The sequence below is a fragment of the Belonocnema kinseyi genome, chromosome 6 (assembly GCF_010883055.1).
Source record: "Belonocnema kinseyi isolate 2016_QV_RU_SX_M_011 chromosome 6, B_treatae_v1, whole genome shotgun sequence".
NCBI lineage: Eukaryota > Metazoa > Arthropoda > Insecta > Hymenoptera > Cynipidae > Belonocnema > Belonocnema kinseyi.
The window spans coordinates 112,559,571-112,570,891 of record NC_046662.1 but is presented as its reverse complement, the minus strand read 5'-3'; positions in this window follow the sequence as shown (position 1 = coordinate 112,570,891).

Below are 11,321 nucleotides of genomic sequence, written 5' to 3'. Positions count from 1 at the left end.
TATTTGTGCTACGGAGATGTGACTGATGTCTATAATGTGCTAATAGCTATCTTCATTTTTTAAGAGGTAGCGCGTACGCTGAGTTGTCTGGAATACTGTAAATGTTTCTTTCAGTAGCTTAGGTGATAAAAATCATGGGATGTACTATTCCGTGCTTTCCTTCGTTTATAGCGTTAATCGCTGTTTCAATATCTTTTTTGTGTGATCTAATAGTATGGCTGCTAATACTAATTTGGAGTTGAAAAAACTATCTTTTGTTGCAGAATTCAGTCTGTAAGTGATGTTTCTTACAAACTGTCTTTCGGCATTTTTCTAAGCAACTATCCATTTATGGTCCGTAGACAGGTGTCTACGGACACCTTAGACAGTTGTCCAAGATTGATGTGAGTATTTTTGTGTCATTTGGCAGGATGTTCCGAACAGATTTTTGGATATATCACCCACAAAATTAGTTAATCCTCTTTGTTGACGTTGTTTTCCTAATAATTTTCGTCGGACACTGCTCTTATTATTTAGTCTATTGTATCGTCTCCTAACAAATTGGACTTCATAATAAGGTGATCTGACACGTCCTAATCGGTAGCCAAATCTATTCCGTCTAGCGCTTTTTGTAGAATACTGCTGGTGTGGATTGGGAATAGTCTAGATAAGCATTCTGCTACTTCGTTCTCCTTTCCGTAAGTATATTTAATTTCATACTTATATTCCCTTAGACGTAATCGCCATCGTAAGATTTGCGAGAAAGGGTCTACTAATAAATAAACAAGGGTGTCCAGTCTGGGAAAGCACTGCACCTAATACTTGTTTCGATGCATCGGTTTTTAAAGTAAAACTTTCTTTAAAATCGAGGAAACTTGATACTGGTGATGTTGTTAATGTGCTTTTCCATTTTTCAAAAGCTTCTTCTTTTTGAGCTAGCCTGATGAGTGGTCCAGCTATAAAAGAAAAGTTCTTTATAAACTTTTCAGGATATCCAGCTAATCCTAGGAATGATTGCACGTCTTTAGGTGCTTTAGCTCCTTGCATTTCTGGATTTCCTTGATCTTAATAGGGTTCGACGTAACTCCTTCTGCGTATTCTTTCCTGACTAGTCCTCTGAATGTATTGTCCATCATACATTGAAGGATAGCGGGTGCGTTTTAAGATCAAATGGCATCCTATTATATTCCAAATGCCCTTGTATAGTAGAAAATATTGTATATTTTTGAGCTTTTCCTTTATGGGAGTTTGATGGAATCCTGCACTAAGGTAGAAGGCTGAGAAGAAGGTAGTTAATGGGATCTTATGTTAATCATTTTTCTGGAGTATTGAGTATTAAATCACGATTTCCTTTATTCGTTCTCTAATATCTTGTTCAATATGTTTTAAGTTCAAGCAATTTAGAAGTTCTTCCAGTCCTTTCAAATAGTTGAAAGGGTAATCACCCTTTTTTTATCAAGATCTACGTCTCGTGATCCTATAGACGTAATTTTTCTAAACTTAATTTCTTCTGGTATTTTTGTGGGCTCCTGGAAATAGTTATAATATGGTATTATTACCTCATAATTGTATACTGTGTATAGTCTCTCAGGAAATTCTATTGGATTTTCTATCCAAATTACTTGATTTTCTTTGTGAGCTAAGTTGATTTTATAGATTTTTGTTGGGTTTTCGAATAGGTAATGTCCCTCAAAATGTGATGGTAGTTTCCAGTTGTCGATTATCAAATCAGTTTTAGTTATAGCAAATCTGGATTATTTATGGAATAATGGCAATCCTATTATTCCATCTTTTAATAATGGAAAGTTTTCTTCAACTATAGGGTATAGTTTTTCTTCTTTAAAATACTGCATATAGGTGACTTCGGTTGTTTCGTGGTAATCGCGACCCACTGAGAATAATTTATTCAACTCAAAATTTTCTTGGTCAGGTTTCAAACGGATTCTTTAAATTATGTTGATTGCTGCGCAGCTATCTACAAATAATTTGTATATTGATTCGTCACTTCATCTTCCATGTAATGATTGTAATTTTCCGGATAATTTGGATATTCTGCTTGGCCCTCGTGATTTATGTGCTCCTAAATTTTGTCTGTTGTCATCTATTCCTTCTCTAAATATTCTTCTTGGGGTTCCAGATGTTTCTTAATAGTTTTTATTCATGTCAGGCTTTTTTGGTACTGTTCTTTTTGAAAATGTTGGGGTTTTGAAAAAAATTGAGATGCAAAATGGCAAGGTTTTCCGTACTTGTCGTTGTTGGAATGTAGTAGTTGCTGAAGGTCTAGTTGTTATTGGTCGCGGTTGGAATTTAGTGGAATGTATAGGTACTTGGCTTTGACTAAGTATTCTGTCTTTATTTTTTGCGATTGATAAGCTTCAACTTTCAATGCTTCTTGCAGGGCTTTTGTTAGTGTGGTTGATTTCATGGATCTAAGCTGTCCTAAAATATCGTCTCTTAAATTCAATATGAATCGTTTCATCGCGCTGTTCTCTTTTATTTCTAGGACTATTTTAGTTTTCGTTCCAAAAGGATATTCTGCTTGTACCGCTTACACGAGGTTCTCATAGGCGTCTCTGAAATAAAGGCTAAACGTTTGAACCATGTTTCTTGCTTTTTGAATTGCGTCCAATTTAGCTCTACACAATTCCATAGAACTTTGTAGACCAAGGTTACTTTCTAAAGCTGAGTATAATTCTTCGTAACTTTCTATTGAGATGTGTCGTATAGCTTGTTCGGCGTGGTTTCTAATTTCTTCAGCTAGTACAAAGTAAAGAAGTAAGCCTGGATTTTTAAAACGTAAACGAGCTCTTTTTACGCTTCTTATCCATTCGTGGATGCCGGGATAATTTGTTCCCTTAAGGATTTTGATCCTTCGAATTATATCCTTTGTTGGTGATAGGGGAGTTATGATACAGACTATCTTCGCGGGCAGCTTATTGGGTCATTCCGTTGACATAGTTTTGGCTAGTGGTGGATTCGTAGGTGCAGTTTTCTGTTTTTTTCTGAACTGAGGATCCAAATCAACGTCCATTATTAGTGCTGGATTTCTAGAAACTTGTTTAATTTCTTAACACTTGTATTTCTAATCGCAGTTACTGAATAGAATCTGGATTTAATAAAGTATCCGGTGCTGTGTTAGTTGGAGATTGTGTTCTCGATGGGGGTTGAGAGTTGTTGTGGGAGCTCACTACCGTAAAGAATAAAGGAATCAAGGCGTGTTATGAATCAGAATTCTCGTCAGTATAGTCATTCGCGTAAGCTACATCGCTATTATCTCTATTCTTTGTGTATGCCAGCGTGACATGTATCAATCTCACTCCTGTTATCTGATATGCGTGATTAAATTTAACTTTAGGCGTTTAGTCTTTAAATACAGTGGAATGCAAGGATATCGTTTATTACAATTTTCGAACTCCAAAGGTCTTCTTTGGTTGGGAGCTCGGAGTCCGTGGAGTTCGTCGTTGTTAACATGGATTTGGGTCTTGGCCGATGACTGGTCGTCAGTATTCCAAGCGTTGTTACGCAGATGCGTCTTCGGCCTGATTTCGCGCCTCGCTCAATTTTTTGAATTTCATTAAACAGGAGTTTTAAGTTGTACACAGGCTACTCAGTTCAACAACTGTTTTTAACCCCAGTTTTCTCACGTTTCATGTTTTCAGGTCACTCATAGGTAGATCCGGAGTTGAATAAGTACATTTCGTCAAATTCTTGCCCTTATCGTTCTAAATAAATTCCGTAAAAATACTTTTCATGGTTTATTACGAGAATTGCCTTTATAAGATTTTTTTATTGTATCCCTGGTTACAGAAATCTAAAAGCAATCCTGGCAGGATTGCCAAAATGTTATGCTTAAAAATGCTTTAATGAGCTTTTTTGTCGAAGCTCTAAGTCAATCACTGACTTCGAGTGCTTTATGTACTTTTATGAGTAGATGTATAAAACTGCGCAACTCAGAGAGGCGATGCTTTATACACATATGCTAGGTAGTCGTAGATTGGAAGCAATAAGCAGTTCGTAACACTTAATTTTTTTCGATTTTTAGGTTTGCATTACTTTACAATTTATGAATCTACTATTTCTAGTATATATACGGCACTGTTTGGAATATTACATTTAATTGTGGCGCACCGCGATGGCTCGCGCAACTCATGTACAGGCAAGTTGGGGCAGTTAATGTCGCCCGAATGCAGACTCCATCTCTTACAATTTTTATGTTATTTACGAAATCGCGTAAAAGTTGCAACCTCTACCGTTAAGTATTCGTCATAATAGACTCACTGCTACTTAAAGCTGTCTATAAGTACTGGAACTGCACGGTTCTAACTTCACTTTGTATAAAATTAAGTAAACACATATAAGTATTAAAAGAAATACAAATCTTTGAAAATTTCTTGTTTTGAAAGTTATTGGAGCCTCAATTACATTACAAACTCTAACACAAAATCCTAAAGTTTTAAATTGGTTAGGTTAAATGAAATCAGCCTAACTCTTTTCCCTAGCGGAAGGATAGACTAAAGCTTATTTGCAATAATATCATAGAAGCTTTCTCAACGGTAACGGAAAAATAGCTTAATATTTGTAGAACTCATCGATATCTGGAGTTGAAAAAGAAAAAAAAACATTTGAAAATAAAGGACCCGTCACTCTATTGAATATTTTAACGAAAAATCCATAAGGTAGGTGAAAAAATTTCACGTTGTGTATTTATCGACGGAGCAGGATTTCATTAATTAACAAATTATTTTCGCAACATATACATCAACTGTAACTGATTAAAATGGATTGTCTCATTTTTAAAGATTCTAAAGTGTAAATTTTGGACTTTTGGACACGGAACCGTGTCTTCTGGCCCAACTTAGTTCTGTCTGAATAATAACCTTCCTTTATTTTAGGCTGCCGTTTGAAAAACTAATTGTCAGTCGTAAATAGTGGTTAAAGCAACACAAAGTGATAAGTCACTATAAATGATTGATAAGCCACCATACATTTTCAAAAAGTTTCGGACATTTTTTGATACTTTAAATTTCCTTTCACTATGTTTTGGTTATAAACATACATAAATCTTTCTTTTTATCCAAAAGTCAATAATTTGAACAATATTTCCATTTCTATGAGGTTTTAAAAAATTCTTCTTCATTATTAATTTCTTAACAGATGTTAGATCCCTGGTCTTGGTGACTGTCAAGACTAACCAACGACTAACCAAGAAACCACGTATAAATTTACTTACGCTATGGTTATTCAATTTACTTCAAGGAAATTACTGCAGACTAACTTACTCATTATGTTTTTAATAGGTCATTTTTCGCGATTCTTACGGTTTTAATACCGAGCCACTATTTAGAATAAGAGCGACTACGGAGTCTCACATGGTCATTCTCGTTTTCTTCTGGGTGATTATTAGTGTTCCCAGTCCCCAGTAAAGTTAAATTTTAAATCTTCCCGAGAATAAAAGGGTCACTGAACTTTGGGGCCAGTTTGGCCGCTATATGAGTTCCTTTCATCGAGCTTAGACATTAGCTCCCTTAGATACTCTAATCCTGCGGTCCGAGTTGTCCAGACCTGAAGGTCGGGCAGAGGCAACTCTGCGTCACCCTCCTTAAAACTGCAATTTTTTTTTGTGGACGGGGCTCGCAAACAAAATTAAAAGAAGCTGGGGTCACTCGATTGGTACTGTGTAGAACCATGTAATAGGAAAATTGGAACTCGTTCAAGCGGTGATCATAGTTTCTGTAATCTTGATCAATGAAGGAAATGACTAGAAAGCAAATGACTAGAGGTTCTTTGAAATAACCAGTTTCCAAGCATCATTGTCGTCAATTATATCCTCTAATAGTGGATTATTCCGGTACTTCAGAAGCTCTCCGCTTACCACTGTCAAGTCTCGGTAGTTTCTATGTGACTTTAACACAACCTCACGACGTCTAAGTCCTGGCATTTGGTACTTTTACATCGTATTAATTAGGTAATAAGATTTTTTTCTATCCAGATTTATTAAGGGGTCCAGATAAGAATTCCAAGTTTTCTAGAAATGACACTAGTGCGTCTTGGAGTTGTTTTTGAAAAAATTTCCTAACATCGTGTTTCCGTAAACTTACTCGCCCCGTTGCATTTTAGAGCAAAATGTTCTGATACCAAAATTAAACTAGAGGAAATTCTGCAAAATTCGAGTGCAAAAAAACCTTCTATCTTCAATAGGTTTCGATTTATGTTCCTTTGAAGAACCCACATTTTTTTAAATAAGAGGCGAAAAACCCATTTCTGAATTTTTGTATCCGTTCTTTGGAACCTGTTAATTTTAAGAATAAAATTTCATAAGTTGAATTGAGGTAGACACATTTTCGAGTAATACAAAAAAAAAATTCAATGATCTAGCGCGAATAGGTCATGAGTTATAGTCTCACAAAGATGATTTTTATAATACTTCACTTTATAATACTTCACTTGTCCGTGAAGCTTCATAAGTGGTACCAGAAAAAAAGTTGCAGGCAGAAAATTCTGCGTAAGTATAAAATAAGTATAATCTTCTGGTCTTCATAGATCAAGAGTTATAACTCTTTAAAAAAACTAGAAAATGCACTGCGACCATCATTTGAGTATTTAGGTGTCATGTACATTTGTAGTTCCTTACAAGTTCACTTTTTCTCCTTTTGTTTTGTTAAAAAAAATCTATTGTTCAAGAATTGTTAAAATAATACGCTTCACTCTATCAATTGTCTGCATATTTTATATATTTACTTTGTGAAAATTACTTCTAGAATATCTGTTTTCGAAATTAAATGAAAAAAACAACAAATTAACTGATTTTACATTGTTTATTTTTTATTTATAAAAAATCCTACTGAAGGGGTCAGTTTTATAACTTTGTACTATTTTATGTAAAGAATGCCAAAAATTGAAAGATTATTTTGTAAAATGAACACTTTTCGACACCACTCTAGAGGTAGAGTATTAAGCGCTTTTAAAGTGGTTTCCCCAATAAAACAGTGAATTGGTATTTTTTTAAATTAATTTCGACAACAGATATTTTAGAAGGGATTTTCGAAAAATAAGGTAAACGCCTCAATAATCGTGACCTTAGTTCCAGTAAACTTGATCTCAATTTTCTTGCTTTTTATTTAATTTGAATAAATACTATTTCTATTGGCTATTCTAAAATACTAAAAATAAGTGTGTTTTATTATTTATTGTTATGCTGCACATATATTTTTAATAACATATTCAAGTTATAACCCAGTTTCACGAATACTGGGACTTTCAAGATTACTGGGACCTTCAATCAACCTTAAATAAATTAAGCGTGCACACAAATGATGGAGTGAAGCGTATTATTTAAACAATTGTTGAACAAACGATTTTTTTTAAATGAGAAAAAGTGAACTTGTAATTAGTTGCAAATGCACACATACCACCAAAATTCTTAATTACGGTCGCAGTATATTTCCTAGTACATATGGAGCCTTCCTAATGGAAAGGGACAAAGTTTCATGGTCACAACTCGTGACCTATAAAGGGTTTTTCAATAAGCATGCTACAAAAGTAGACCGATAGTGACAGCAAACGACGCCATTTTTTTCCCGCTCTTTTGGCATTTCTCTTCAGTAAGGTTTGCCATTTTATCATGGAAAGATATACGATCCGACAACGAGTCGAAATGATTAAAATTTACTACCGAAATTCGGAGTCAGTGGCCTCAACTTTAAGAGCGCTACGTCCAATTTATGGTCGTCATAATCGTCCTGCCAGATCAACAATTGAGCGTCTAGTGGAAAAATTTAAATCCACAGGTACAGTGCAAAATGTTCCCGTGCCAGTGAGACAAAAAAGTGCTCGTAGTGTCGAGCATATTGCTGCCACTAGCGCATCAATTGAGGAAGACCCAAATCAGTCTCTTACACGTCGTTCTCAAGCGTTGGGCTTATCTGTGACGTGCTTATTATGCGAAAAGACCATTAGAAGCGACGTATGTTCGTAAATTGTTCTGAGCAACAACTTGAAAATGATCCGGATTTTCATCCAAAAATCATCTTTAGCGATGAGGCTCGTTTCTGGCTGAATGGCTTCGTCAATAAGCAAAATATGCGTTATTGGCCAGGCAGCAATCCACACGAACTCCATGAGTCAACATTAAATCCCGAAAAAAATAACGGTTTGGTGCGGTTTATGGGCCGGCAGCTTCATTGGGCCGTACTTCTTCCGTAATCATCAAGACCGGCAACAGGACGGCGCCACAAGCCACACAGCGAATGTCACAATCGATTTATTAAGCGACGATTGATGAACTTCGTACGAATATCGAACGTGAAATTGCAGTAGTATCGGCCGCATTATGCTTGAAAACAGTCGAAAATTTGGTTCAGCGTCTGGACTTCTGCAAGCGTACCCGTGGTGGCCATGCAAAAGAAATCGAGTTCCCTACATAATGGCATCGAATGTACTTTCACATTAATAAAGAATTTCATTTATATCCAAAACCGTTTTTGTTTTATTTAAAAAAAACTTTTGTAGCGCTCTTATTGAAAAGCCCTTTATAAGCTTAAACATTGTATTTTTTTATTTTACTACAATTTTCCTCACACGTTATTTACACAGCTTCACCGAGAAGTGACGTATTTTGAAAAAACTGAACACAAGTAATTTGCCCTGAAAAATAGGTATAAAGCAGGCAAATTTGTAAGGCCATATCGTATGGCCTATTGGCGTTGGATCATTGAATTTGTTTAGAATTTCTCGAAATTGTGTTTACTTCAATTCAACTTTTGAAATTTTTGTCGTAAAATTAACAGGTTCCAAAGTAGAGATACAAACCTCAGAATTGGATTTTCTCTACGGTCAGGCACTCTTTCTTGTCAAGTAGTTCCGCTCCTGCTTAGATATGACTCGACTATATTTTGAGATAACACAGTCTTGCTTGTCTTGAATTTGGGGTGGAGACCACCTCCAAAAAAAATACACTAGCGTCCGTTTGGACACAGAATGGTAGATTGAAGTCGGGGTACGCCAACACAGTGGATGACACCAAGGCTGTTTTTAGATTCTGGAATATATTCTTCGTTATATGAGTGAGTGGCTCACAGCAACAAGTGTAGTCCTTCAAGAACTGACTATACCATGAAGTAACCCCTACGAATTGTCTCACTTGTTTAACGTTTCTGGGTTGAGGATATTTAAGTATGAGTCAGATCTTTTCATCATCTACACAAAAACCCATCTTTATTCACTTTAAATCCCAGAAACTTAAATTTCGTTTAATAGAATTCAAACTTGTCTGTGCTGAGCTTCAGTCCTGCGTCATTGAAGCGTGTAATGGTTCGCTCCAACCAATACAAGTGCTCGCCAAAGGTTTCAGCGAAGACGATTACATCATCTAGATATGCAAAGACGTGTGGGCACATTTCCGGGGTGATGACCTTGTCCATGAACCATTAAAGGTTGCTAGAGCCCCGGTAAAACCAACCGGCATGCGTTTAAATTGATACAGCCCTTTTCCTGGGACTAACAAACCGTGATAGGCTTACTGTCTCCACTTAGAGGGATTTTGTGGTAAGTTTTGTTCAAATCTATTGTTGAGATGAATCGAGTGGAATTTAAGCAGTCCAGGATTTTTCCCATAAACGGAATCGCTTCTTCGACTAACAGTTTACACACTTTTGGTGGTATACGACGATTCCCCTGAGAAATCGGAGAGCTCTCTTGCGTGTCGTTAATATACTCGACCAATTTCGCGGAAGATAACTTATTAGATTCGGTTTTATTACAACCTTTAAAATATTGTATAATCTAACTTTCTCCACTCCGTCCAGTAATGCAATGCTTTTTCAAGTGTTGATATCATGGCAGCACCTCCTTGTGAATGATCAATCTTATAACAACCCGAAACGAGTATTTGTAACCCTACTGACCCTAGATAAGTTCTCAATGAACCCGTGTCTAGCAATGAATGGATTTCAGTACCCCTATCTCTGTACTGACATAGGGTCTCTAGTTGGTACAAATCCCTGATAGACGATCAGGTCTAGTTTCAGAAAAATGTTTACTAAGTAGCTCTCTCGACCCTTAAATATCTGAGAGTTTGTTAAGTTCAGCACTCAAAGATGGGTATGATTTAGAACGAGAGAGTGATTCTGATGAACGAGGGGAAATATAAGTTCCCAAATTCAATTAATCGACCGAGGATGGGAAGTCTCCTTCCTCGCTTCAAGAGTTAAAGTTAAGTGATTTAAATTCAATTTGAGTTAAGTTTTACATGATAACTTCTGCGAAAATTCAGGCTTAGATTCAGAAAGTCATTTCTGAGTAAATACAAGTTGATCTTCAGAAGATATCTTCTCAAACAATTTAGGTTGAATAGTTGAATTTGATTGGTTTGAGTCAGGTATATCACTAATAGCAGAAAGAAGGATCTGCTTTGAAATAAAAGAGGTAGCGTCAAACCCAAGAAGGCCCCCCTGTAGCGGTTTTTCTGACAATCAACTGAATCACAAGTTAGCTTAATATGAGGGTGTTTGCCAAGATTATGGCAAAACTTGGTCCATCTTTTTTGTCAGTTTCTCCCTTTATTTGTGTTCAAGCTAGGCTTATTAGTATTATTTCCATGTTGACTACCATTACCCGAGTTTGCCATTATTTCAAATTCTACTGCAACCAGCGTTAACTAATCATAAACAGAAAACTCGAAGTGGCGAATAGACCTTTAAAGACCAGGTCCGAGTATTACAGTGGGCTCGATGTGTCTGCTCATTGTGAAATGCTGCCAGGTAGGTTAGGTATGGAAATTATAGCGGAACTATTCTAAGAGTGATTTTTCTAGAATAAGGACAATCTCCATCCTTAATTCCTAATTGCTGACCGCGCCCCTACTTGCTCTCTGATTCGCGGGCCTCTTTAACGGAGCGCGACTCTCATTGGCGGGCGCTTTGCTATTCAAGCTTATTGTCAGGGATCCGCAAACTTTATTTAAAACATTAAAATCTTTGTAATTATAGAAAATATTTGCCATAATTAAATTAGCCGCAATTTATTCAAATTCAGCTAATGTTTAAAAAAATTTGTTGAAAGCAGTATATATATATATATATATATATATATATATACACTTTCTTAAAATTGTGCTTCGATATGCAGTTACTGGGAAATCCGGAAACGTACTTAAAGATAAGTAATTCATAGCAATTCATTATAATTTCACTATAAAAGAAAGAAAACAAAGGAAATTTAAACCTACGAACTAAAAATAGCGCCGAGATTTTGAACCGGAGGCGGGGGGGGCTCACTTTTTATTGTGAATTCAAAGATATAGCCGTAAAATAAACACACAAGAGGGGATGTATATGTGTATATAT